The following is a 12,966-nucleotide window of genomic DNA, read 5'->3' on the forward strand; positions in this document are numbered from 1 at the left end:
GGTAAGACTGACTTGATCTTATACTTACATATATATATATATATATATATATATATATATATATATATATATATATATTAAACTTATAATACTATAAACTATAAGGGTTGAATTTTAACTTTTAAAACTCTTGGGATTGGAATTAAAGTTTCATTTAATGAGACTTTGCAAATTCCAAAACTTGAGGGCACTTTTGAAACTTGTCAAAACTCTTCACATTCATAACCTATGAGTTTAATGTGTGTTTTATGAAAAGTCTCTTGATAATCCATAACTTGATGACAAGTTATGGAGTTCATCAAAAACATTTATGAAAAGACTTTTCATGTTCCATAACTTGAGGACAAATTATGGAACTCATTAAAGAATATTTAGATCAATTCTAGCAATGAAAAATTATCATATAATATTCTATTGATCTAATCTAACTCATGTAGCAAGGCAATTCATATCAAATAATACAAATAATTAACCTATTATCTTAATGTTTGACAATTTTCATTTAATTTTATAACTTATGAGTTTAATGCCATTTTAATGTATGAGACATTTCATTTTCCATAACTTGAGGACAAGTTATGGAGGTCATTAAAATTCACTTAGATCATTTTTCTAACAACTAAAATTATCATATAATTTATGATCTAACTAAACTCATAATCAAGATAATTTCAAGTCAACAATTTAAAAGCAATTTTGTTAATCATATAAAACAACAGTTATTTTAAAACTTTGACAATTATCTTATGGTTGGATGAGTATAAGCACTACCATATCATAAAAAACATTTCCAATAATCCAAAACAGTTCGTGGTAGTGTTCCTAATCCAAACCAGGCTAAGAAACTCGAAATTCTACACATAGGGGCACCAACTCGTTGAGTACATGAACTGGACTCACCGAGTTGGGCTATTTCTGTGTGGACTCGGCGAGTCAGCCAGTGGACTCGGCGAGTCCATCCTTCAGACGCAAAAATTTTGAAATTTTCAACTTTGAAAAACAGGTAAGCATCAAATATAATAGATTACAATCCTAGGCTCTGATACCATTGTTGGGTTTTGAGCACTATAACACTCCTATGGTGCACATGCAACCCTAAATGCTTTGGAGCTATGTTTTCTCTATTATACATGCATATTTTCAATTTTTCCAAAGCATTGTACTAACTAGCATACAAATTGCTAATTGAATAAAACATCTAGTTAGATGACATACCTTTTGAAGGACTTGTAGTTCTTGACCCTTGAAAGCTTGAGCACCTCAAGTGTGATGCCTCGAATGGTTCACAAACACCAATATGCAAAAGGATGATTTAAGAGAATAATCTATTTATCCCAAAGAGAAGAGGCAACTGATTTTGGTCTATAGAGGGTTCTATTTATAGTGTTGGACATGCTAGGGTTACACTTGGTAATCCTAATAACCCATGGCTTTCTACATTCTCATGCTCGATGGGTTTAACCTCCATGGACTATCCATGGATTAGTTTAGCCCGTAATCATGGATCATTAGCCCACACTACAAGAATGATTGATTTACATAATCAATCCCCATATATTTAATTAGTCTCATTTGATCACAAAATAAATAAATTAATTCTTGATCGATACTAATTAAATAATTCCATATCAATATATTATACTTGTAATATATTAATAAACCACAAATAACCTTATTCTCAAAATTCATCCTATCAAATTACACTGGTGAAGGCAACCCAAAAGGATCATGCTACAATCGGGTCAAGTACATACCAGTTATAGCTATGGGCTTAGACACCAAATCCAACATGTCGGACACTGTCCGATACCAGGAGGGGCCCACGATATGTTTATATGTGATTATGTGGATGTTATGTGGTAGTTTAGGGAGACCCACTAAGCTTCGTGCTTTCGGTTTTCAGTATTGGTTTCAGGTACTTCCAGTTGCAAAGAGAAGTGCTCGGTATGACTGCATTACACACACCATGATCTTTAGCCTGGGACGTTTTGATTTGGAAACTTTGATGATAATGTTTTGAAATACATTGACTCATGTTTTGATGGAATGGTCTGATAACTATGGTTTTATTTCATGGTTAAAAAGAAATTTTTGGTCATGAATATTTGGGATGTTACAGATTCATAAGCTAGAAGTCGCGGTTTCTCCTCCCAAACAATATCAAGTAACCACAAGTTAATCCTACACACTTCCTGCTCATGATTTGGGGAATGATGGTTTTGAATCTTCTTCCCTTAAAGTCCTCTAGGTAGAAGGTTTTCTCAGTAGCAAGAATAGGGAGACTCAATAACATGGGTGGTTTGGATGCCATAAACATCTTTTTATTAAGGAGTGCCAGTGCCCTCGATGACCTAAAAACTGTGCTAAATGCAAGAAAATCAACAACTCCCAGTCGCATCATAATTAAAGAAAGAACTTCATGGTTAAGATCTTACCAACGTCCCCCAACATCGTGATCACCAAACCTCTTGACTCTCTTTCTACTAGATGCGTTATAATTCTTGACTAATCTCTTCTTTCTAGATGCATCATAATTTTGGGTTCTAGTCATACTCCTTGTTTTAGCCATCACTAAACCAGCAAAAGAAGAATAAATTAAAATTCATCAAGATTTTGGTAATTGCAAATTTCACATAAGGCACAAGAGTCATACACTTATATGCACCAAACACTACCCCTCTCAGATAATCAACATTTTCACAAGATCCTGCAATGAAAAGAGAGAAAAAAATTAAACCAATAGTGTCCTAAAGTGAAACAAGCACAAAATGTCTACATTATATACAATCAAATTATGTCTTGAAATATTAAGGAAGTCGAGATGACATAGAGTGGAAATTAGCAGTTCTAGAATACATAAATAAATTTCTTGTCTTAACAAAATAAGTAGAAATTTTAGATCGTGCTCTTGAACAGCTAATTAAAAAGGGTTACAAATTACCTTAACTCTTTTGCCCATGGCCATGTTTTGTGTAATAAAGCCTAACACAAACAATGAAACCAAAATACCAAGTTACAAAACAACCCTAGATAAACCAACAGATTATTTAAAATCACTTAATTTTCCCATTATTATAAAGTTCAATACCATCATATGAGTTATGACCCAAATAGCCAAATAAAAAGAAAACAAAAGTTTCGATGGAAATCTGAATATTTTAAATGAGCCATCGGTCGTAATATATGGATTTGAGCATCAATACATGTCTAATATAAGCACATCTCTAATATACGATAAGTATTCTTTTTTAGAGAATATTAAGAAACAAAAAATAAAGACAATTACTCAATCACAATATGTAAACGAAAAACAAAGTTGATTTTAATCAACGAGGAACAATTAAAGTGTCCACTAACCTCTAAGAAGAACAAAGTAAGAGATAGAGAAGAGAATGCATAGAGCATAAAGAAGAGTAAAGGAAAGATGATGTGAGATAGAGTATGGAGAAAGATAAAAAGATGAAGAGATGAGTACAGAAGAAATAGAGGTAGAGGCATATAACATCCCAAAATTTGAGACCAAAAAATTTGTTTTTAATTAAGTACTTAAGAAAACCAGTAGTTTGCAAACCTCAATAGTGTCATCTCATGTCTTAAATAAATCAGTATGTGAAACATCAAATCAAGTCATAAAAGATAATATCAGAGTACAACTTCCAAAGATCTAGTCATGCGGAAAATCATGGTGTGATGCGTTGTGTTGTGTGTAAAATGCATTAGTTTTAATCCTACTACAAACACAAATAAACACACGAAAGGCAGTGTACCTATCGATTAGCAGTATAGTTCAAGCAAGCAGGATATCAAACACAGAGAACGGTAACAATTAAACTAATTACTAGAATTATCTAATTAAAAACAAGTAATAAAAAGAAGGGTTTTCTCTAGTTCTGCAAGACTAGAAACTTAAGCAATTAACTAACACTCAAATTAAGACAATTAACAACAAAAGCAATTAGGAAGTAACTAGATTCAATAATAAAAGATACTTATGTTTAGGTTCGACTCACTTGTTCCTATGCTTGATTTTATGGCAAGTGTAATGGATTAATTTATCATTGGCTACCAATTAATGTGATTAGATTCATGTTCACTATTACTAATCCTTAGAAAACAAATTAATTCAGACATTGGCCAATTGGTTAAACTAACAAGTTTTCTAGTATTTTGATTCGGATCAAGTAAGACTTGTAATATTAGCTAATTAAATCTGGCAATTCAATCAACTCATGTATGGTTGTTCATCATACATGCTTACACATTAGTGTACTTATTTTCTAGTCAATCCTAGGTTCATGTTTACTAGTACTAGGCATACAATGTTGTTTTCAAAAAATCATACGAAGCAAGAAATTAAGGAGATGTTCATGCAACTTAATAGACTTGATAATTAATAGAAAATAATTATTATCAACACATAAGGGTCTTTAACAAGCTTAACAAGACAATTTCACCAAATCAATTAATCCATACCATAAAATCAAACCATATTTACAAGTTAATCTACCCTAAACATAAGTGATGAGTTTTTAGCCCATATATATAGCAATTAACATCTCAAAAACGAAATCTAGTGATAACAACATAATTTATGCAAAAGATTAATACAAGAGAATGTCTGTTGCCTTTTGATCTCTTCCAAATTGGTCTCTAGGGTGAAATCTCGAATTCCAGAGCTCTAGGAATACTTCTAATCGCCAATTAGTCGCAAATAATCCTCTGAAAAACTTTGGGCCTCGGGCAATAATGTCCTTTATATAGTTTTCTGAAAACAGGGGCAACTCGGCGAGTCCATCACTTAAATCCTATGTATAGTAAGGCACCTGATGGTTCACGAATCTTCTCATCAACTCGTCGAGTTGATGACCAACTCGTCGAGTTCTTCACTTTTTTAGCTTAATATCTTCTAACTTTAATTCCCAAACTTCCGATCACTAGTCCCACTTCCTTTTTAACTCAAGCACATCTTTTAGGCTGAAAATATAATTTTAACATAATTAAGTACCTTTTGTTCAATATTTGAGACAAAATAGCCAAAAAGTATTAAGATATTAGACAAAATATATTACTAAATATGCACATATCAAAATACCCCACACTTGACTTTTGCTTGCCCCCCAAGCAAAACTGAATTTTAGCACACTAGCATCACATAAGACAATCCTAATCAAACCCAACCATTATGCCAAGACCGCAACGCATGAATTTGTGTATAAAATTTTTCCTAAAGACCCCCCTAATCCTAAATACTTACAATCCTCATAAACACTCGCCTACTTCTTTTGAACAATGCTCATTTGATGCATCCCCCCGAACCCATCCGCATAAAACTTTCTTATCCTCAAGTCACTTTTGGTTAAACAACCAAGCATACATAAATTCTATAAAAATTACATACTTGATACCACAATGGAGCTCTTGAATTCTTCAATTATTTGATCTTTGATCTCTTTGAATTCACTACCTTCTTTGTTTGGTTTTTGGTATCTTCAACTTTTGAATTTCTTTCGAATTTTGACCTTCGTACTTTATACTTTCACTGCTCCAAAATTCTTTAGATTTTTGGTAATTTCTCTCTTTTTTTACATGTTCCTCACTTTATTTTTCACTCAAAATCTACATGCTTAAGCAAGGAACTTAACTTCATCCTTTATTGGTTAAGGTATTAGTCATATGTGAAATGACTACTTAAGTTTTCCTGTATACATTTCTGGTACACGATGCTAAACATATTGCATCCCTCAAACTAAGCGAAGTTATGTTTTTGTCCCATGATTTCACTAGGATAATGGGGGCCACAAATGCATTAGAACGTGTATAGGATCAACTAAACATTTAGGTCTTCAAAGAATCATCAAACACAAAACTAGCATGAATCGTAATTGCTTTTACCAATATTTCCTAAATTAAGTCCTAGCAATTTTATGCAAAAAATTTTAAAAATTAACTAAAATTATGATTCTAATTTCACTAATATAACCAACCCCCTGCCCGACACTTAATTCGTGCAATGTCCCCATTGTATGTTATGCATGATAAAGAAAACATAAAAGTAAAGAGGGAATTAGAACAAACTCCCCTGGGATAGTAGTGGCGAGGCTGATATTCTTCATTTAAAGCTCCATCTTCGACTGAATTTTAGGCATGGGAACAGCTCATCCATGTCTTGGGTGTCAAATCTTGTGTGGTACAGCTCCAAATATTTAGGAAAAAACTCTCGGAAATGCTCGGAAAATAATCTTCAAAAGTACAGCCAATTGCCCCGCATCAAATGAAATCAAATCATCAACTTGAAGGTAAGAAAAAGGTCAAATCATCGAGTTCATGTGGGGACTCACCGAGTTGAAGCGTGATGTTGGCAGAAAATCACGATTTTTCACTTGGCCTCATCGAGTTTAGGATATGGACTCGACGAGTCATCGATGTATGGACAAAAATGTTTTCTGTTTCAGGTCCGTTTTTGGTGTTTAAGGAGAGTATTAAAGCTATATTCTCCCTTATTTTTCTTCAGTAAAATACACTCTTTAACCGCTCTAATTGTCGAACTCGATACCGAACTCAATTCTCCTATCTTCTTGTCTAGACTCGACTTCTCTCATTATTCCCTTACACTCTATTTACACACTCATTCCTCAACCTAATGCTGAAAAGATAAAAAACAACACACAAGTAATAGAAGAGGAAAACAAAATAAAAATCCTAATTACTACTTGTTCAAACATAAACTAAGTAAACAAAAATAAAAACAAACCAAATCAAACAAACATTGTCTTAAACAAACACACAAATAAAAATCAAAAAGGATAATTAGTCTTCATCTTCTTCATCGGCCCCTCCATGACCGCTTCCACCCACACCACTTCTTCTTGCATTCACCCGCTCTTCCCAACTCCAAACGTATGGGTACTCGGGGCCATCCATTAATGGTATGTTCAAATGGATCATCAAGTGGGAGAGTTTCATGTGGTTGTAGTTCATGCTCCAACCAAGATTGTCTTGATAATGCCTCGATTCCACACTATACCAATCCATTGACAACTTTTCATCCATCGGGATTACTGGTGGGTCTTCATGTGCATGATCTTGCCTCGGCCTCACCCTCCTACCCGATTGTTTGGGTGCCACTACTTCATCATCATCCGGAATGGCAAAGCGACCACCACCATAATCCTCCACTATTTTCACCCTCCTTAAAAGAATATGATTGAATGGAGGTGTGGGTATCATGGTTAGAACACTCGCGGCTCCCCTCTCAAGAATGCCACATGACCTTGCTAACTTGGTCACAAACATACCTCCATTAATTTTAGAAGTTTTTCTCTCCTTCACCACCCCTTCACCCAAATACCTTGCCAAACAGTAGGGAATATTGTAAAAGGAGTTTGGCATGATTATGCACCATAAAAAGAATACATCAAGGCTTGGCACCTTGTCGTCATCCTTCCTCATGTTTATTGTACTAGAAATGAGGCGGTGAATCGGGGACCGAATGCTCCCTTCTTGTGTCGCGGAAGGTATGTAGATGTTGTTTGCTATTGTGTTTCACCAATTTCCCAAATTTGTCCCTTCCGAAAAAACTCTATGGCAACTATCAAAGAATGTACCAAATGCCTCCGGCATAACCAAATATTGGTCATATAGACCCATTCTCCACCCCAAGTCCGCCATGCTACATTCTCGATATTCACCACCAAGAAAAAAGGTCAAGGCCTTCGGGTTATAATAGTCGTCTCCTGCGCAGAATGTCACAGTGGAAAAGAACTCTAAACAAAGCTCCCTATACACCGGTTCTTATATCTGGAATAATCTCTTCCACCCATCACACGTGATTTCCATCTTGCATTAATACTTTAGTTAAGTATGGGTTCAAAGAGTCCGCCAAACCCACTTGCTCAATCCACGTCCAATTTAGTTCATTTGGTATATAGAATTCCTTTTTCTTAAGTGTTTTAAGCCTCTTTTCCATCTAGTCAAATTAGTCTTGGATCCAATTTCTAGAAAGTTGAACCAAGGGAAGTCCCCTTAGTCTCTTATAGAGCTTTGACCTCTGCTTCTGAACATTCCTACAAATCAAACACAAGGAAGACAAACACACAAACCACAGAACTTGTTAAAAGAATAAAAATCTGGAAACTGAAACATGGACTCGTCGAGTTCATGAACGGACTCGCCCAGTCAATGAACAGATCGCATACATACTTCTGATTCGAACCAAATCTGCCATGTAAATCCAAAATTCGTTCTAGGGGTTTGTTCGGGGTGAAAATCCAAGCACTAATTCACAAAAAAAATTCCAGCCCAAACACTCTAATTTAACCAAAATCAAAACCCTAAAATTTATGTCAAAACCAAAATTCGGTTTTTTAACAAATTCCAACTTCTAAACTACTAAAGATCAAAACTTTAACAACATTAAGCACGAAAAATGTTACCTTTTGAGCAAATTAGAAGAGGAAGTCACGAAAATTGGAAATCTTTGCTTGAGAGAACCGCTTGGTTGAATGGGGGAGGGTGACGGCTGTGAAAATGTGAAAATGAGAGCTTTACTTTTTAGGGTAAAAACTCTAATTTAAAATATAAGGATTTCGACGTTTCATTATTCATTACCACTTTCAAAAACATTCGAAATTTACCCGACGATTTCTCTCTCTACAATTCATCATCTTCTTCACCAAGCAACAATGGAAGCTTCATCTGAAACACCTTCTGTTGCTGATCAAATGGCACAATCAACTCTACTCAACATCAAGGCTAACCAGAATCTCATCCTGGACCTTGAACCAACCAAGTACGACATTTTTCTCCAACCTCTAATCGAGTGGCTGCGCTATTCTCCCTTGGTTCTCTCTGAAGAAAACTGAGAATGTGCCCTTGGTTCATTTGTCCAAGGCATACTCAACTACTAGCTACTAATAAGGGGAAGAAATGATCACTTTTGAAGTTGACAACAAGAAAACCCACATCACCAAGTCCAGGTTCTATACCCTGTTGGGGTTTCCTCAAGGCCTTGACCTAATTAATCCAGAATCCATCTCCAATTCTACTATCTTGGAGATGTTCTATCAAATGGGCTACATGGAGTATCTGGCCACCGTCTCCAAATTCAAGAAGCCTAATCTTCCACCTGTGTGGAATGCTTTGTCCAACCTGATTTTCAAAAGCTTTTATGAGAGCGTAATAGGCTTAAACTGTGCTAGCAAGCTGTTAATGACCATTATGTACGGTGTTTACTTAGGCGTCAATCTCGACTACGGGTTGGTACTTTGGGCTCAACTCATTCAGAGTATGCTTTCTACAACTAGGCACAATGAGATCTTATATGCATGTTTTTGGACACTCGTTGTATAGAGGGCTATCGATTGCCTTAGCATTCCGGTGATAGAGGGTTCGGTTATGGCTAACATTCAAGTTTTCCACACCACAAACATCATTTTGTCAGACACTTCCAGATTCACCTACATTGGATCAATCACGGAATCGATGCTTCGCAACGTTCCAGCTGCAAGTGAAGTTATTCAAGCCTATCGCAGTCTACCAGCTTCAGGTCCACATCCAATGACAGATGCAATAAGAAAAGTTCTTGAAGAGGCTGATAATCCAAAGAAGGGAGGTAAACGAAAGGGTAAGGCTGGTACGTCCGAACCTGTCCAGACTCCAAAGAAGAAAGTGAAGCGAGTCGTTCGCAAGCCACGAACTCCCACTCCAAGTAATGAGGAGGATTGGCAATCCAACACTATCTCTGAGATTCGCATCGAAGAGCAAGTCCAGATTGAACAAGATGACACAGATGTGCTTTGCAACCCCAAGTTTCCAAGCCAATACATACGGACCCTGAGGTCACTTTTCACATGCCTACATCTGTTCCAATTATAGATGATTTCTTTCAAGGTTTCACACATCCTCACTCTCTAATTACTACTACCACTCCCATCACTATTGCACCATGTCCAACTATGGGTGTCTCGCAACCCCAAGCTACTCTCGCACAATCCACTCCATTGTTCACTGATTCTAAAACAACAACAACAACAACCACAACCACTAGTGAACCTCTAGTTTCTGTCAACGTATCTGATACGGGGGTAGGTGCTTCAGGTTTCACTCTTGGTCAAGGTTCTACTCCTGTCTCACCTCTCCAAAAAGATGATCTGGATACTATTTTCAAGAGTGATGAAGATTTTGAAGCTTTTACTTATAGTCCTTTCACAATTCGAGAAGATAGTGATGATGATGCTCCAGTTACCAAAGTACAGCTCAAGGTTGTCGATGAGAAGTCGGATACCTTGATTTAGTCTACTAAAGGATCCTCTCGTAGTGACTATTCTGAGGAAACTGTCAAGGAATTTCTTGAAACCCTAACCAAAGAGCACTGTGGGAACCTTGACAAAACAAACAAGGCAGTTGCTGACTCTGCATCAGTTTGCAAGGATACGACCGAAAAAGTCGATAAACTAATTTCTGATGGTCAATCTTTTATGAGTACTTTCCATACTTCCAATGAAAAAAACACTGAAAAGGTGAATGTAGTAATAATCAGTCTTGGAACTACCCTTCGTACTGAGAAGGATGCTCTTGAGAAAGTTCGCACTACATTCAATCTGACAATACAGAGTTTCACACATCCATCTCTTCCAAAATAGACATGTTTCATGAAGATTTGGCTCTTGTGAACAAAATAATGGATGATCTTGTCGTCAAAACAGAGAAGGTGAAAGTTTTATCTGTCAAGCTCACTCATGCTAATAAGCAAATTGACGATCTCTTGTCTGAAAAATCTAAGATGAAGAGTTGCATAGCTGATGTGAATGCTTACTTGAACAATTTCTTTGAAACTCATGATTCTCTAATCACGATCTATGTAAGGAAGCATCTAGTTGATAAACTTAGGCCTGTGTTCGCAATGCTAAACACGATTGAGGGTGTTTCGAAGTCTAGCACACTTCTAAAACAAGGGGGAGACACTGTGAAGCCATCTACAAAAGAAACTCAGAAACCAGCCGATACTACTGAAGAATCTGATGTTCAAAAGCTAAAGTCAAATGTCGAACCGAAGGATAATGTAGCTTCGGGTTCTAGAGGTAAAGAAAAGATTTTTGATGACAGTGAAGAGGATGAACCTGATGAGCATGAGTTGAAACGAAGGAAGGCTCGTGAAGCTGATATTAATGAACACAATCGCATTGTTAGAGAAGCTAAAGAAAAAGAGAAAGAGCTTCGTGATGCTCAAATCACTCTAGAAGCTAAAAAGACGTTATTTCCTCCTTGGTCTATAGAGAGAATTCTAACTGAAGCAGTTGACAACCCAAGCATTCACTGGTTAGAGCCAGCTACCTCGTTCGATCTAGAGAACACATTGGATTCACAACTTGATTTTCCAATTACCCCAAAAGCTCTTTGTTTCGTAGCTTTGATGTAATTGTGAATGCTTCAGAATCGGATGAAGGTGTTAACAAGTCACTCATTGAATTTTATCTGAAGCATGGCAAGCCCCAACATCTCACTTGGAGCGCAATGAAAATAACAGTTGTAAAGGTGATTGGACCTATTAAAACTGACAACTTTGTCAATGTGAAGTTTAAGACTGCTCGAGGTTCGGAGAGTTCAGTGTTTGAGTTCTCTCTCGCTGATCTGTCATGTTTAAATCCCTACGATTGGATTATGCTGTTACACGTCTTGATGAAGGACGAAAAGAAGTATGAACCAATTGTTGCTCATATTAAGAGAATGTTGGTTTCATACATCCATGAACTAGCGAAGATGGATGTTGAAATTGCCTCTGTGTTGCGAAAGAAACCAACAGTCCTTCATGAAGTTTATGCAAAAGACATCGAGAAGATGAATATGGGGAAAATTAAAAAGGACAACTGGAGCGTGATGTTTCAACAAGGATCAAAAGAAAGAGGCGATGTCCAGAAATGTCTATTTGCTTTGCTTGATAAACACATGTTCTCCACTTCCTACTTGAACTATGTTTTGGAGATCACAGAGCAATGGCAAACAATGCAGCTGTGAAGAAGTGCTATTCTGATATGATACAATGGTACATTGCAGTTCATAGTTCATTGCTTAGTATCATGCCCAAGCTCTTCAAGACATAAAAACGAACACAACCGTGAAGAGCTCCTTCCTCAATTGACACAAAGGGGGAGATTGTTGGGTCATTGGATTGCATTAATTGTAATTATTTTATATAGTCCATTTTATGTAACGGGTTGGGCCTGTCCACCCGGTGTCTTTAATGATTAGGGTTCAACTATAAATAGTGCATGCATGCACCATATCTACTGACGATAATCTTGTAACCCTACTCTGCCTTTACAGTAGTAATTCTTCATCGAGTTCTTCTAAGGCATAGATTATTAATCATTTGACACAACTTTGATCATCGTGTTCTTTGTTTATGATTCAATTACCTGTTTGAAATCTGTCGATCTACTTATCTTTATTCTAACAACTATATTTTTAATGAGCTTAGACTGTTAAATTCCGTTAAAAATTCATAACTTTTTCATATGATATTCGTTCTCGACTATCTTTATATCGACGGAACCATATGGACGAGATCTTCAACTCTCGTTTAGATTGTTTTTCCTAACAATCAATCGATCTCTACTTCGGTATCTGAGTCGTATATTGTTGCATTGAAATTTTAAAAATCCTAACTTTCTCTTACGAAGTCAGATTTGGACGTTCACTATATGCACGCTCTCGGTTTAAGGACTACTACAAATTCCGTTTAGATCTCTTATTTTAAAAAGCAATTTATCAAAAATTCACTTTTTACGATTCGTAGAGTCTTGCCGGTTAAATTGCGAAACTTCGAAGAAACATAAATTCTTCATACGAAGTTGGATTTTAACGTTCTTTATATGTACGGAACTCTTGTTACATACATTAGAACTTTGGATAGAATTATTTATCCTAAATAATCTTCTATCAAAAAATCATTTTATGTTTATTACCCCT

This window comes from Lactuca serriola, chromosome 4 (assembly GCF_051521515.1).
Source record: "Lactuca serriola cultivar US96UC23 chromosome 4, Lser_US96UC23_V15, whole genome shotgun sequence".
Taxonomy (NCBI): Eukaryota; Viridiplantae; Streptophyta; class Magnoliopsida; order Asterales; family Asteraceae; genus Lactuca; species Lactuca serriola.